General features: G+C 36.5%; 1 long non-coding RNA gene across 6 annotated transcripts; it reads right to left on the reverse strand.

Annotated features, from left to right (window-relative positions):
• Window positions 1-3,989: 3,989 nt before the first annotated feature.
• On the reverse strand, window positions 3,990-8,130 carry LOC145820175 (uncharacterized). Of its 6 annotated transcripts, none has more exons than XR_014361291.1 (9): window positions 7,709-8,130; window positions 7,420-7,623; window positions 6,390-6,447; window positions 5,850-6,166; window positions 5,385-5,576; window positions 5,222-5,269; window positions 5,030-5,137; window positions 4,306-4,482; window positions 3,990-4,119 (listed from the first exon to the last, which is right to left on the reverse strand). It is a non-coding gene; the product is annotated as an uncharacterized LOC145820175 (long non-coding RNA). The 6 variants fall into 6 exon arrangements; XR_014361287.1 differs by having other exon boundaries at window positions 4,265-4,482; XR_014361292.1 differs by lacking the exon at window positions 6,390-6,447 and having other exon boundaries at window positions 7,709-7,917.
• Between the last annotated feature and the right edge of the window lie 9,676 nt (window positions 8,131-17,806).

Here is a 17,806-nt window from a genome sequence, read left to right on the forward strand (position 1 = left end):
GAAATTATCAGAATGAGATATTTATCAAAGTGGACATTATGATGAAATTTTGTCACTCCGATGAAGCACGCGTACATTAGAAGAGTTCAAACTTTGGATGAATACATCCAAATTTTTTAACATGTTATGAGAGCTGATTGTTAGGTGTCTCACGAACCAAATCTCCACCTCACAATTGTTTCTCTTGTTGTCTAAATACATCTCCCACTGCTGGAAAAATGACTTTTAGCGGCGTTTTAAAAACGCCGCTATATGTATTAAAAACGCCGCTAATTCCTTTAGTGACGCTTATCACCAAACGTCGAGGACGCGGCCGTCGCTATAAGTTTATGACGCTTTATAAACGTCGTAAAATTAGTATAGGCGGCGTTTTTAAAAACGCCGCTAAATGCGATAAATAATGATAAAATGACGTCATCCAATATTTAGCGACGTTTTTAAAACGCCGTGATAGATTTTTCTATTTTAAAAAAATGTCCGTTGACACTGTAGTGGCGTTTTGAAAAAACGCCGTTATAGCTCTTTTTTTAAAAAAAAAATTGTTCTGAATCTGTTATATTTAACTAAAAAACATACCTTTAATAAAGCTGAAAAATAACAATAATATGAATAAAATTTTACAGCTACTTCAATATATTGACTAAATAAACATTACATGATTGTGTCTGAACCAAAATCAAACAACAAATACAATCAAAAAATAAAAAGAAAAAATAGGTTAAGTCATTTGCTTGCACATGCAGATGCAATGGAATAGTCAAGCATATTACACATCATTACACTGCAGAATAGGGATTCGTATTCAATTAATCAAAATAGGTTCATGTACAACAAAGACAATTTTGAGCAGGATACATTCCCAAATCCCAGTCAACACAAAGGAATGCAGAGAGCCCGGTGAACAGTGGCGCTGACACCTTCTCCAACTTCTTCATATAATTTGTAATTTTCTGCATTGAAAGGAAATTTGTTCTCTGACACCTGTTCCTGTTGAATTGCTTGCAATAATAATATCACCTACCTCAATCTGTAAGAGGTTATAGTTAAATGTCAATCATTAACTCTTTTTATCTCAGCAGAAGAAGACTAAATAATTTCAATAATATACAACTTAAATTTTAAATTTTCATGTACCTGCCAGTAACCATAAGCTCAACAGCCCAGCCTAAGCGTACATATGGGCTATCATTGGTTGACACTGTTTTATAGATCATGATAATTACGAGTCTGGTGCACCTTACCTGTGCGATACAACAAGGGGCATTAGAATAGTTCTGTATTCTATGTGTGGGCCTGTTTTATTATTTTAACAATTCTTTATGGGCTAGCATTGGTTGGTTGGCTCAGTTTGTCTCTGCTCTCACTCACAAACAAGTTGCAGTCTTCCTTTGGACTTACCAATGTAAGATTAGAGAAGAGAGTAGAAGACTTCCCTATGCTTCCGCAGGAATTCTCTTCTAATTAAAGTCAACAGAAGGGACTGTCTTGACGAGGGAAGAAATGAAAAGTCGAGGGAAAAGTATTTGGTTAGCTTTCTCATCTAAGCAGTGAGCAAACTAGGGATAATCTTCAATATACAGCTCAATTGCAGTAACACAAGAATTCTTTGCTACTAGAATCTAGTACACACTAGTATGAAAGTGGCATTCTTGCACCATTTCCCAATTCTAAGAGAAGCAGCATTTTTCTGGATAACAAAATCAAAAAGTGAGCAAATGTCTCAGCACTTACAGTTATTTGTACCAAAGGCCCTGGAAAAGTAGCAAGTCAACAACATCAAAATAATTCAAATAAGGTAACATTTGAATGGTATGCACAAAAGAGGAATGTCTTTCAGTTATTTGTGAATGTTCCAAAAATCCCTGGAAAGAACCCCACTGATTCAACAAAATACAAAGTCCAAGCATCTGTTCTAGAATGAGAATAAATTCACTCAAGTTCTAGATATCCATTGCATAAGTCTTCCAAAGTTTGATTGGCTGTGTAGGCAGATTAGAAATCAACTAAATAATGCAAGCCAAATTTAACCTACGAAGAACTAATAACAAATGCAGAAGATGAAACTCACTGCTCGTTTTGGCAGACCAACAGCCCAATTATGATGTAAATTGATGAAAATTTGATCTCTGCATTGTAAGCATAAGGTTTGAAAAAAAATAAAAAGGAAAGTTTAGCATCTTAATAGGTCAATTACACAACAAAGTTGAGTAGCAAAGCACATTGGTTTTATCAAAAGGTGGAAATAAACACCAAAATGTTTATGAAAACCCTCAAACTGAGGCCAAGAATTTCAATTAGCAAAGTGCACGTTATGCGTCCACTATTGCAGAGATATAAAATGGATTAAAAAATGATAAGCATGTACAATGCAATGTTTGCAAGTTTGTGCCATTCAACTCAACAAAATCTTGGTCCCAATTGTTTTAAATCAGGATAATTTAAAACTGGTGTATTTTCATGAATGGACAACCAATTCAAAACTGGTGTATTTAGGATATTTCAATTTTCAGTATTTATAATTAGTTGTCCATACTGAAAATATTTTTAGTATTATTTTCATGAATGGACAACCAATTTTCAGTATTTAGGATAATTTTCAGTATTCAACCAATTCATGAATGGACCACCAATTCAAGTATTTTCAGTATTAAAATAATTCCATTATACTGATATTTAGGATAATAGTATAATGCCTGCTGAAAATACTTGACTGGATAATTTAAAACTGAAAATACTTGACAATAAAACATGTTTGTTTTTATATAATTTAAAACTAAGATGCAATAAGTACCATGTTTGCTAATGTGTGTTGGACATTCTCACAACACTGTTTCTTTTTCTTAGACACTTTCCAAACACAATGTAGGAGAAGAAGAATAAACCATACTTGTGAAAACCACTTGATACTTAAAAACAATGTATATGATTTATGAATAACATCATTCTCAACTCAAAAAAGCATTTGCCTAACATGTCTTTAACACTATTGATTTATGAATATTATTATCAGCTTAAACTAGTGATGTTAGTACTTTTACCTTGTTAGTTCTTCTTCTTCTTCTTCTTCTTCTTACATGTAGAGTGAATACTTCAAAGCACATCATCGCCATTTACTTTCAGAAGTGAGGATCTTTACACTGCAATACAGCATTCAAGTTATGCATGTCAGAAATTAAAAAAAAGAAAAATATAATAATAAAAACACCTCTACCATAGAGCATATAATATAAGGATAATGAGAAGCTATATGTGTACATTCGTCACATGTGCCTCCAATTGGCACTATGCGGCATGTCTGCAACTATGGAAACAAAATGGTGGTGAAATGCCAGCTCTTGAAGAAACATCTGAAGAGTCCTGAGAAAGCAGAAATAAAGAAGGATTGGTCCCAATAAAAAACACATGTAAACTAATGAATTCTGGGAAAGGTTCCATAACATGGTTTTTAAAAATAGGTAGTTGAATCCCAACTTTTGAAAACAATACATAGTCTACGAGCTCACTGGCCAAAATGGATACACCCTCTTGTATTTCTTACTAGGTCTGCTATTTCAATCTGTCATTTTCCTTCAATTGAGAAATACATAGAGCATTCTAAAGGACATGATGTCACAAACATATTTTCCTTAGTAACATGTTTTGGCATAAGGCATCAGCTACTCATTGTCTTCAGTAGTGAAGATGCAACATGAGACATCAATTCCAACCCCTTATTTTCAAATATATGACCAATGAGAGGACAGAATATGCATAATTGTTGAACAATGCCAGAACAAAGTTTAAAATAATCCATCAAATAGAAAAAGAGGTGCATTTTAGAAGGAAATACAGATGAAGTTAAGAAAAATTGATCATTCAAACAACCATATTTGTGCAGTTCAGTCCTGACAAAATGCAGAAAGGAGGGACAGAAAACTACAATTTCATTGAAGTTAACAACAAGAATTGACTTCAGAAAAAAGGAAGGAAAAAGAAAAAAATAATAAACATTGGCTCCCAATCTGAAACCTGCAATACCGCTTCCTCCACAAATGGTTTTACATTTCTCTGTCGGACTGATTCCTCTACGTCCCTTTGCCAAAACTCTTTAAACATTGGCTCCTCTATCAAAGCTCTATCCTAAATTAACATTATAATGAACATCAATCAATCCTTAAGTACATCGCAATCTGAATCATAAATAGCCAAAAATCTAAATTTTAAAGAAAATATTTGAGATCAAAGCAGGAATAGTGATTGACTGGCATTTGGCAACATGACTTGCCCTATTTCCTAGCGATAATGATAGCCACTTATCTATCTGACCATGATTTCCAGACAAGAAGCTTCGCCGGTAGAAGTAAGCAAGAAAACTAGGAAATCTCCGAGCTAAAAAGTACATTAGTTTCCTTCGTGGTGTCCAATTTCCCCAGCTTCTATATCTTTCTTTCTTTGTCATGCTTGGTTCAAATGGATTAACCATTGGAGCAACCATGACTGCACCTGCAAATTCAGCCAAGGATGGATCAGAGATAAAAAGCATCAACAGAACAAAAATATTCACCTCTTTATTTATTATGTGGGTGACACTGAAGCATCACAATACTTTCTGAAACATATCATAAGTATTTCAGTGGCAAATAATGGTCGTGCAGTTGCACAATGTCATGTATGTTCATAGATATTTGAATCTCAGTATAAAGGAATAACATATTATTACCATTTGATATGTGGTCATATCAGATTGTTTGAAAACAGCTAGTTAACGGTCCAATTCCTCGAGGATTTATTAGTTTCAGCTCCTCCTAATTCCAAAGTGACTATTGCAGACCAATGTTCAACATAATCAAGACATGAACATGAATTACTCACAATGAAGAGAAAATGCAGATAAAAAACCAACATAACCCCCAGGGGTAGAACATTTAGTCAGAATACAGCCTTCTAAATTGCAAGTCATGGGTCCCTAAAGGCTAACATCTTATTTAGAGAAATTTACTAATTAAAAAATAAAATAAAATAAGCGAGAGAGAGAGAGAGACCAATATACCTATTACTCTGTCAGGAATGTATCTGAGAGTACAGCCCAAGCATGCATGCTCTCTCCTGAGTATCCTACCACCCAGAACTTGTCAGTGACCCCCACAGCATATGATAACTGTAACATATCCATAGCTGATGACTCAAGATTCCTGTTGGGATGGGGATCACTTAACCCAAAACCTGGAAGATCATAAGTTACCAGGCGAATGCCAATTCTTGCAGTAGTGAAGCCCTAAGCCCGGGTATTCTTATTTGCACAAAACAAATAAATGTGTGCAAAACATCAGCATGAATAGTTATTACTCATTAAGTTCCCCTATTTAGTTACTTTTCCAGAAGATTTGAGGATGAGATTATTGTACCTGCAGGTCGGGATGAAAGAAAAGGATGTGTACTGATGATAGAAAATCTAGCTCTGTCGCCCGGAACACCTTGGTCCTGATAGGCCAAGTGTCTACCATCCGGTAGTAATACACGACTAGCATTAGGAGGATGTATATACAATCTCTTTAACAATAAACTGCTAGTCTTATGTCCAATATTTACACTCAGTGCTGCAGATTCAAGAGCTGTGTCAGTGTTACAATTAAAAAAACGCATTGCATGTGTAGACAATTGTTCATTTATTTTCCAATTGGAACTCTTGCAGATAATATGGAACACTTAAACACCATACAAATACTATATGAAGAAAAAAATAAACACTGGAAAATTATTTTCTTGACATTTTGTAGCTCCACTTCTTTTGTAAATCGGATCAAGAAATAATGGTCTCTAGATATGCATATATTAACCAAACAAACTACTTATTCTACATTGTATATTACCATATGTCAATTTCAGGTTACTATGTTGGTCTCCACTGAATTGACATCCACTTTTAGTCCTTCAATTCTATTCAGTCCTTCTGAAAACCAAATTTATAAAAATGTAAAAGAGAAACATCAGCCAAAATAATGGGTCTACCACTGTATGTATATGATAATGTATTAAACAGGAGAAAAAATTTATGTGCTAAAAACTTAGCATTGTTGTGATCACTCTCGAGCTTTCCAACATTCTCTTGCACTGCAACTAAAGCAGCAGCACAAAGGACGCCAACTTGTCTCATCCCACCACCTAAGGTCTTCCTTAGAGTCTTTGCCTACAAAACCATTAAAAAAGAAGAAGAAGAAGAAGAAGAAGAAAGAGAGTGAGAGAGATGGGTATCAAGTTTCTACAATGAGAGAAAAACAGAATTCATTAATACTCAATCAGATCCCAACAATTTTTACATTAACCGGATACTCAACAAATTCATATAATGACATCTTCAATTTAAAAATAAGAAAGTCCTTATAGACTTCACAACATGATGATATAAGCACCTAAATCACTGTCTTTGAACCAACAAAATCTTCAAATTTTTTCCAGTCACGGTCAAACCTGAATAACCCAAACGATATGTCAAATAATTGAATTCAAAACATAATTTATGCAGTAAAGGTTCTAATAGCCCAAGAAAAACAAAGGACATATAGGTCATGTTTCTTTCAAGTTCCCACAAATTATAAAACAGCAACAATTCACCCCATTATAATCGTAACAACAATGGCCAAAGCAAAGGAGAAATTGGAAGTGAACCTTGCACTACAATGGTTCCCAACAGAACTAATCAACCCAATGGATGCCTCATGTACCAATTAGTTCAAATAATAGTGCACCAGACTTTGTGAGTTGTGTGACAATCAACTTTTAATTTATTCAAAGCCGCAAACACTTTGAAGGCGACATTTTATTCAATTTCTACTGATCTAATAAAATTTATCTCTGATTCAAAACTATGAATGATATGAATGCAACATTTTATTCAATTTCCAATGGCCCAATAAAAATTCATTATTTAGCCAAGACATCCAATCCAAATTTACTGAACAACCTGTACCAAATTCACAAAATTGATGTTCAAACAATCCAAATTAGAGTGGTCAAGACTAAAATCATCTACACCACTCGCCATTTAATCCCTCTCAATGTACAAACAACCAAACAGAACAACTAAATTATGAAATCAACCAAAAGAAACACATATATATACTAATATATAAAGGCAGCAATCCAATTTGATGTAGACCTCATTTTGAAGCTATGTCATGCTAAAAATGAATCCATATTAATTACTTTGGAAAAATTAACATCATCCTGAAAACTACACCCACCCCACCCATAAATCTCTAATGTCTCATATAACTCCTTCCAATTACACTGTCCAAAAAAATAAAAATAAAAAACTCCTTTCAGTTATAACTTCATCAATCCAAACTGATGCTAATTTAGGGTAATAAAAAAACAGAGATTAAAATTCAACATGCTAATTTAGGGAAAAAAAACAAGAGAATCTGAAGCGATGGTGCTCACCTTGGTAGATGATGGTGCTCACTTTCCTCACTGAACGAATCTGAGATTGAATCACCGAGCTTTGAAATCGAGAGAGAACTTCGAAATCGCCGAACGAATCTGAGATTGAATCACCGAGCTGAAGAAGGTTGAACTTCGAAATCACGTTCAATCAATCAATAGATCTTCAATCGATCGATCTGATCTAGATAAAACCTAGCAAACCTGAATCGAATGATTCCATCAGTAAGTATCATCTTCAATCGAGCTTGACTGTGAGAAGATAGAGATAAGACTGATCAACACTTACCATGAAGAAAGACCTGCGAACTCGAACATGAACTAGAGATAGAGATAAGACTGATCTGCGAATCGAGAGAAAAGGGTTTGAAGCAAGAGAGAGTGATTTAAGCTTCGATGGATCTGAATCAGGTTTTGTTCAGATCGGGGCATCGATCTGAATCTTTTTTGATTTAAGCTTCGATGGAGAGAGAGATCTGTGCGCATGTGTTAAGGGTTGAGAGCTCTGATTCAAAGTAAGGTTTTCACAGAAAGGGGCGCGTGTGGGTCACCACATTCGGAGGCGTTTTTAAACGCCTCCCATTATAAAACGGTGTCGTTTTGTTTAATAGAATATGCAGCGTTTTTAAAACGCCGTTAAATACTAATAACTGTGACGTTTACAGAAACGTCGTTAAAAAAACGCCACCAAATCGCCCTTTTCCTGTAGTGTCCCTCTATTGTCAATTGATTTTGGGTTGTATGTCTCCAAAAGTTTACGGTCTCACAATGCCATTAAAGAGAGGAAACAAATCATGCCAAGGGAGCAGATAATAAGCAGCACAAACTCTGTTAGTGTGGAAGTAGAATAAAGGTTCTATCCTATTTTGTGATTTTTTAAATGATTGATATTTAATTCTATCAAAGTTGAAGGTACCACTGCTAGAAAGGGGGCTTTAGACACGAAATTTTTTGCGACGGTATAAAAATCGTTGCAAAAAATAAGCTTTTGCGACAACAAATGGAGCCGTTGAGAAGCTTTTTGCGACGGACTGATATCTGTTGCAAAAGCTACACATTTGAGACGTATGAAATAATTCGTCGCTAATAGTATTTGTTGAGACAGAAAATGACTGTCGCTAATAAATGAGCAAAAAGATGTTATCATTAGTGACGGAAACAAATTACCCGTCGCAAAAGGGTTCATCAGTTGTGACAGATTTTAAACTGTGGCAAAAAAAAATAATTAAAAACGACGTAGTGTTCCGTTTTTGCGCATCCACTCTGTCCCTCACAAATAATACGAGCCCTAACCCTATTTCATTCATACGCTATATCTCTTCCTGCCATTGGCGCTGCCTCACTTTGCAATCCTCCCACGGGTGTCGCCCTACTTCGACGCCGTCATCGTCCCACTGACGATCATTCGAGTAGAAGGTGCAGCAAATCCCGATCAAAGCTATGTGAGGGTCTCTCTCTCTCTCTCTCTCTCCCCCCCCCCCCCCCCCCGCCCCCCTCTCCATTTATGAAAAGCTCATACAGATTTCTGTATTTTATCTGTTTGATTTAGTTTGATCTTTCACATTTGGAGATCAGGTCTTTTTTTTATTCGATTCGATTTGTTAAATCCTAAATTTTATTTTGAATAATTCAATAACTATTAGTTTTCTTTTTTGGAACGCTAGATCCTTGTTGTTGAAGCCCTAGGTCAGCGAATCTATTTTGAATCGAGTTCCTTCAAGTTGTTCTCAATCGACAGTCGACGATCATCTGGAGGTGCGAATTGCAAATCTCTCACTCACTCTCTCTCTCTCTAATAACGAACAGAGCTATGTTCCCAATCTCTATTATTGTACATTTTCGATGTCATCGAAAGATGCTTTCAAGATCACACTGATTATCTGCGCGTGAGGTGAGTTCTCGTTGATTCATTCGAATTTGTTTGATTTTTATCATTATGATCCTGTAAAGAGTGTCATTTTAATTTATTTTTTGGTCGATTATGCTTATTTTATAGTAATTTATAAGTCTGGAATGTTCTTGTGCTGTTTCTTTCGGTTTTGTAAATTGATTTTGTGTGGATGCTTTTTCAAGTGTTTTGTATAGAACACAAAAGTTTTTAGGATTTTGATTTTGGTTTTTTAATTTTGTATAATTTTTAGTTTTCAAAGCTGTTAATTTGATGAAGCTAGGGTTGGGTGGAAGTTAAGAGGGAAGGTGCATTGATACTTATACACCTGTGGCTTTAGTTTTGGAGTTTGAATAATACTTTTTGACTGGAAAAATAAAGCCCTAAGCAAGTGCATGTTGGTTTTCACACTATGTTGGGCTGCTTTGACTACACCCACTAGCATTTTATAATCTCCACCTCTACTTTTGTTTTTGTGAAGCCATTCCAAAACAAAATTTGGGTAGTTATAGTAATATCCAAAGTATCTCTACCTCTTCTTTTTTGAATTCATTCCAAACAAACATTGGGTGGTTAGTTTTTTTTATCAAATTTATAATTTGCTTTGTAACTCTGAAAAGCAAATTTCACTTCTGATTGCCCTGATTCTAAGCTACTGATCTATAAAAAGTTGACTGAGTCACAGGTTATTTGGTAATTGTATGGATTCATGTTTTAATGGCACAGAGATGAATGGTACATTCTTACTGCACTTGACTATTGTTGGTATGTTTGTGTTTACGCTGGCGGTCAACGTACAGGGTTATGGAACAAAAGTATATCATGTTTTGGAACGTACGTTTCAAAATATAATTTTCTAGGTATTAACATTTTTTTTTGCAAGAATGTCTATAACAATAACAACTACAACAAAAACAACAAACTGACAATTGCATTCAAATGAAAATTACAAAAATTCCATCAGGGTAAAACAGTAAACTGTTATTCTTTTCCTTCTTAATTAATGTTCACACACAGAGATTAACAGGTACCACTAAAGTTAGCTCCACAATCACCATCATCAAAACTGTCAGTAAGCTAGTGATTAGTTGGGTAATTAAACAATTAAAGGTTTCACTATTGCTGTCTAACAAAACTAAGCCTTTTGATTGGCTCTTTCAAATATTGAATAGTCATTAGTTGATCAGTCAACCTCAAATTACCTCCAAACCTAGGCAAGTATTACCATCAATTCCAAATTCCATGGAAAAGTTTGTAAAGCAAAAGGTTCTGCGATTTTGTCAAAGAAAGGTGTCAATATTCCTGAAGATAACTTCGCAAGACATCCAAGTACTGTTTACCAGTGACAACTTGAATAATCAGACTTATGGTCATTATATACTTTAATTTGTCCTATGAGATGTAAAAGATTAATCCAAATCCATCATCTATGACGTGTTTACACTCGACCAGCTAATGCATAGTGTGTTTAGTCAAGACAGGACAGCTCTGGTTCAGATTTCCAACCCTTCTAAAATGTGTCCTCATCATCTATGGTGTGTTCATACTTTCTACTTGTCTTGGCAATGCCAAGAGATGATGAGAGACTTCCTAGTTTATGCTTGAAAATTTCAACTTTTCTAGAATAGACTTGATCAATCTCTCTATATCTCAAATGCAAACTGAGAATATATTATATTTAAACTTTCTGAGAAAACACCTCTTGCCTATTCCATTAGTCTGATATAGACCTATAAAATGGTTACCCAGATCAACCAATTGTACGCAACACATGGCGTGAGACTTGTCTGGTTACCAGTACTTCTAGTGCTCATTCTATGTGCAGCTACTTATGTGGCACTTCTAAATTTCTCTCTGTCATTATATCACAACATTCTCGGATTTTCATGTAGTCGTCTTTTCATGTTTTTGGTGTTTCATGCTATATGCGTCGTTATTGTCAAAAGTTACAGCCCATCATCTACTGATGTACTTGATCTATTTTTGCCTGTCCTCCACTTTTGTTATGGAGTAGAGGAAGAGCACACCGAAGACACAGACAGTACCTATGAGGAGCAGAGCAGCCAACACGGCAGCAAGTACAACGACAATTACAATGATGACGATGACAAAAATGATGATGTCTATTATCATGGTTCGGATGGTTACGATGAAGAAAATGATGACAATGGTAGCGATGGTGTTGTTGGTTAGGACGATGATGAAAACGAATTTAACAATGATTTGGAGAGCAGAATTGAGGGATTCATCGACAAGGTCATAAAAGGATGGAAGGAAGAATTGCTGAGAGAGAATCTTCACGACGGCTATGGGATTAACAGATTTGGAATGAAATACTGTACATTAATGTTCTATAGTATAGCAAGTTTCACTTTTGTGTTTTGTAACTGGTTTTCTATACCTATTTCATTTCTTCTTTTCAAATCTAAACTTCACCTTTTTTGGTTGGGAATTTAGGGTCTACAATTGTTATCTTTTTCATTTTCCTAGATGTGTTCACTTTTAGGGACGATTAAACGTGCACCATTGCTTTGCACCACACAAAAGAACTGTTGTAATTTTTTGTTTTCTAATAAATATATAATAGTTTCTTGTGTTACTTGACCCATCTTAAAGAGTAAAATTTCTGTAAATAAAATGCTTGCCAAACCAGAAACAATCTTTTCAGTTGTTGATAACGTTCCAGCTAAAGTTTCTATTTTTCCCCAAATATGGATGAAAAATGTCCTAACAATACAGTTAAAGTGACTATATAAGGCATGTGAACACTCCTAAAGTGACTCAGTTCCTTCTGCTGCTTCTGAGGTATGTGAACACAAAAGGGCATTATATTTGTTTTTTATATAGGTATCTTCTTAGAAGTTTCTATATAAGGGTGCAATTGAGGTTAGTAGTTGAACACACACAAGCTTTATCGGTTTTTACCAACTTAGAAGCTCTTAATTGTATTGGAACACTATTGGATTAAGGCCAAGTTTGGCATATTGCAAAAAAGTCAAAAAGTCAAAAAGTTACTCAAAAAGTTAAAAAGTTAACACTATTCACCAAAAGTCAACAATTACGGCTGCACAACTCCCAATCCTAATTTTTTTCTATAAATCAATTTTTACAATTTTTTATTACACATTTTTCCATAAAAAGTCAAAAAGTTAACCCAAACATCCATATTTTTTTCCTCAATTTTTTAGTCCAAAAAGACAAAAAGTGCACTTATTTAGGACACCCCAAACAACCCCTTAAATTTAAATTTGATTGTACTATTGTATGGTATCAATCCACTCCTTGCCGTTAGTGCAATTTGAATGAGATGAACTGTCTTTCAATTTCTGACTGTGCTTGTATTACGCATTAATAAAAGAACTTAATTTCAGAAATAGGAGCCAGCTGGTATTGTTGTTCTGCCAATTTTTTTTTCCCCTGAAGCATGTACTCTTTCTTGTTAGTTCTTATAGCAAGTGCCCATGTTAGATTTTTTGTTTTACTTTCTTATATCTTGTAGTTAGTTTTTGCACAATAACTATTGCTTATCTACTATTTTTTTGTGTTAGGCTTCTACTTGGGAATCTGTGGAAGTTGTCCGTGATTATTGGGCAATATTCCTTGATTCAGAGCAGCAACTAATCAAACTTGCACAAGAACTTGTTACCAGGTATGAGTTTAAATAAAGAAGGGAAAGTGTGGTTTACACACATCTTCACTCCTAGTGGCTTAAAAAATTTAACTCCACTCTGCTGATAATAGACACTTGTTTTACTTGATTGTGCTTTTCATTATGTCGAAAATCAAATAATGGGCAGTATGAAATTCATTTTTTTCCCTGCTGTATTTTTCTACAATCATGCAACAGTATAGTTAACCCTGAGGATTCTCTTTCTTTGTTTGGCTCTGTGGGATTTTGCAGTGACGCTTTGATGGAACAAATTAAAGCATTGGTCTATCGTCACCCAGACAAACTCTTATGTAGGTCTATGTTCTTTTTTTGCGTTATTTATTTTGTTAAATTGGCAGTTCTCATTGTCCATATATTAAGCAGATGGAGACAATTGGAGGTAAAAACAAGGGCTACCGTGTAGAGATGACTGTTGTTACTCATTGCCAGAATAGGAAAGACATAGATGACAGGTCAAAGTTTCGGATCCTTCTTGTAAGTTTGTCTCTTAATGTAGTAAGATTGCATTTGAATTGTTATTAGTTATTTCCTTTTAAAATCATATTAAATTAGTTGAGTGTAACCTGCATACCTCATTTTAATTTGATGTCTAGTTTGTAGAATATCTCAGATTGGTAATTGCTGGTGTGTTTGACAGATAATTACTTGTCTTCCAGAGTTTTGGGCAGCATGGAAGGGAGCTCATTACATCTGAGCTTGCATTAAGGATGCTCTCCATCTTGAGTGGAGAGCAATTTCTACCCAACATGGATCCAATTTCTTTAAACAACACGCTTGAGAGGCTTGTGATAAAGGTAGCCTTTAATCTTTTGTCTAGATCCTTCCCTGCTCACTTTAACCTCTCTTTTTTTGTAATAAAATGTAGTGTAGATGATTATAGATATGGATGTCTATATTAGTAAACAAGTGTTATATGTATAAGTCACATTCAATATAGTGCCTACTCGAGTCCAATGTGGGCTTACTCATGAAAACTATAAACATGCCTGCAACTTTAAACTGATGGAACTGGCTTTTTTATTTTCTGATCTTCTTAAATAATTTTATTTTATTTTATTTTATTTTTTTGTGTATTTCTTTTTGTAGATGCTATCATTTTGAGTACGTGATGATAGCTTCACATATCGATATTGGAGCTTACTGTTGATACTAAAACAAGCTATAATATATATATGTTTTTTTATTTGTACTGTCGATACTTTTGTTTTGTTTAGATACAAATTTGAGTCCTTGAATTATCAAATTTAGTATTGTTGGAGGATGTTTAATATATTTTTGTAAGGAATGTTTGGTTGACACTGTATTGTTACATGGTACATATATATATATATATATATATATATATTATTTGTATATATGATTTTGTGAATGTGAATGTGGATGTATGTGGATGTGGATGTATTTTATTTTATAAAATATTAATAATTTGCATAGGGAATGAATTAATAAAATATATATTTATTTTATGAAAATAATTATTTTGTGACAGTAATAAATTGTCGCTAATGTTATCATTATTTTCTTGCATTTTATTAGCGACGGGTAACCTGTCGCATATACATATTAGTGCCATCTTTAGCAACGGTTTAAATTGTCGTGAATACATTATTGATTTAATTCTCTTTTCTTTTTTTTTTCTTTCTTTTTTTTTTTTTGCGACGTTTAAGACCATCGCTAAAAATATTTTTCATGACGTCAACTACTGTCTCTAAAAAAGTTTTTGGTGACGACATCCTAAACCATCGCTAAAAGTGGTATTTTTTTTTGCTTTTTTGCGTCCGGCTAAACTGTCGCAAAAATCATTGACTAACCGTCGCTACAAAGAAATGATGGTTTGTAACTGTCGCAAATACCTTTGGTCATGCCCCTTCTGCCACCCCCCATTTCCCGTCGTTACTCTGTCGCAAAAAGTCTTTTGCAACGATATGTGGTCCTTTTGCAACGTTTGGGACCGTCGCAAAAGGTCCATTTTTTAGTAGTGAAAGAACAATTTTTACATTCCATTGATTAATCCAATTAAAGGAAAAAAAACATAGACTAGTTTCAACAGTTAAAGAATTAATTCAACCAAAGAATTATTACATTTCATTAAAAGCCCTTCTGAACAAGCTAACTGAGAAGTTACTCGGGTCAGTCCAACAACCTATTGTTCTTAATCAAATCTTCTATAATGCTATTCTATATTCTTTTTTTTTTTTTTGATAAATAACCGAATTTTATAAAGAAGCATCAAGAAGATGCAAAGAAAACAAAAAAGGAGGCCAAAGAGGCTATACGAACAAAATAACTAACAAATCAAATGTTCCACAAATTCGACAAAAGCGAAAACATCCAGGTCAACCGATCTAGTCACCCAACCATGCAATATCGTAAGCAACTGCCATTCTAACCAAAGGACTGAATGAGATATCCCCTGAAAAACGCGTCTGTTTCGCTCCAACCAGACCAACCATAGAATACAATGAGAAGCAAGCATCCACGCCTTCCGACGTCTCCTTCCAACATGACCCCCTACCCAACTATGCAGGACTGCTTGAACCGACGCCGGCTGCACCCAAGCCAAACCAAACGTCGCAACAACTGACATCCAAAGGCGAGAAGTAACCGGACAGTGAATGAGCAAATGATCAGCTGACTCCGCAGCATCACAACACAAGCAACACCAATTAACCAATATGTGACCACGACGAATTAAATTATCCAAAGTCAAAACACGACCCAACATAGCCGTCCACACAAAGAAGGCCACCTTAGAAGGCGTACCTGGAACCCAGACACACTTCCAAGGGAAAGCAACCTCCTCCACATGAGCAAGCACACAATAATAAGAAGAAATGGAAAAAGACCCCTTAGCCCCAGGGCAGTCCCAAACCAAAGAGTCCTGTCCATCCTCTCCCACTCTCAACTCATAAAGAAAAGCCAACAACTCCACCAACTGACCTTGCTCCCAATCCTGAACAGCACGGCGCAAGCCCACATTCCAAAAAGTCGAACCCCCCTCGCTAGACCACACAGCACCCACCAAAACCTCAGCATAGTCGGCAATTCCAAAAACCAAAGGGAAACGCTCTTGTAAAGTAAGATCGCCACACCACCGATCGCGCCAAAATCGAACCCTATCCCCTACCCTAACCTTGAGCTTCACCCGCTTCCAAAACTCCGCCCACCCCAACAAAATCTCCTTCCAGAGGCCAAAACCATGAGAATGCCCCACCCGCCCTGAACACCACCCGCCAGGCCCCACACCAAACTTTGCTACCACTACCCTTCTTCAGAAACAGCCATGCTCTGCCACAAACCACCACAACCGTTTCCCCAATAGGACTAAATTGAACAAAACCAACCTTCGAATCCCCAAACCCCCCCGCACCTTAGGACGACAAATCCGATCCCAGGCCACCAGGTGATAATGAGAACCCTCCCCCCCTGAACCCCACAAGAAATCCCTCTGCAACTGCTCTATCCGCTTGGCCACTGATACCGGGATCACATGGACAGACATAAAATATGTCAGGATGGAAGAGAGAACACTCTTAATCAGCGTAAGTCTCTCGCCTTTTGATAAGTACTGCCGTTTCCAACCAGCCAACCGCCGCTGCACACGGTCCACCACCCTATCCCACACCCCTTTAGCCTTAAAAGACGCCCCCAAAGGTAATCCTAAATACGTAACTGGCAAATATGCCACCTTACACCCGAGAATAGCTGCCAACACGGGAATCGAAGCCACATCCCCCACAAGAATCAGTTCTGACTTTGCTAAGTTCACCCGAAGACCTGAGACGGCCTCAAAACACAATAACACACATCTCAAATACCCAATTTGATCCACATCCGCATCGCAGAAAATAAGAGCATCATCAGCATAGAACAAATGGGAAACCGATAAATTTGCGGGAGCCTTTCCCACCGCAAAACCCTGCAGCTGCCCTCCCTGCACCGCTGCAGATAACAACCGCCCCAACGCTTCCATCACTAGAATGAATAATAAAGGAGATAAGGGATCTCCTTGCTGGAGTCCCCTATAAGTAGGAAAGAAACCCGCTGGAGACCCATTTACAAGAACTGACATCCGTACCGTGGAAATACAGAATTGGATCCAACGCCTCCACCGAGCCCCAAAACCGAACCTGTCCAACATATATAGTAAAAACTTCCAATTAACATTGTCATAAGCCTTCTCAATATCTAGTTTGCAAATAAGGCCCGCCTGCCCTTGGCGGGTTTGAGAATCCACACATTCATTTGCCACCAAGACAGCATCTAGAATTTGCTGTCCACCCACAAAAGCATTTTGAGACTCAGAAACGAACCCTTCCAACACACCTCGTAACCTATTAGCCGGCACTTTCGCCAAAAGCTTATACATACTACCCAACAGACTGATAGGACGAAAGTCCCGAATATCCTCCGCCCCACCCTTCTTTGGGATCAAAACAATAAATGTGGCATTAAGACTACGCTCAAACTCACCAGACTGATAAAACTGCTCAAACATTGCCATCACATCGGCCTTCACCACCTCCCAGCAATGCTGAAAAAATGCCAATGTAAAACCATCTGGACCTGGCGCCTTATCCCCAGGCATACTACGCAAAGCCTCCAACACCTCCTCTTCTACGAACGGGCTCTCCAACCTATAGCTAACCGTGTCTGAAATAACATCGAAAGAAACACCATCCAGGCTTGGCCTCCAAACCTCCCCCTCATCCCGAAAAAGGTGCTCATAGTAGCCCACAACACCGGCCCTAACCGCCTTTGGAGAAGACAACTCCACTCCATCTACACACAGACGACCTATCTGATTCACCCGCCGATGGGCATTCGCC

This window comes from Camellia sinensis, chromosome 2 (assembly GCF_055761805.1).
Source record: "Camellia sinensis isolate YWXY chromosome 2, ASM5576180v1, whole genome shotgun sequence".
NCBI classification, from domain to species: domain Eukaryota; kingdom Viridiplantae; phylum Streptophyta; class Magnoliopsida; order Ericales; family Theaceae; genus Camellia; species Camellia sinensis.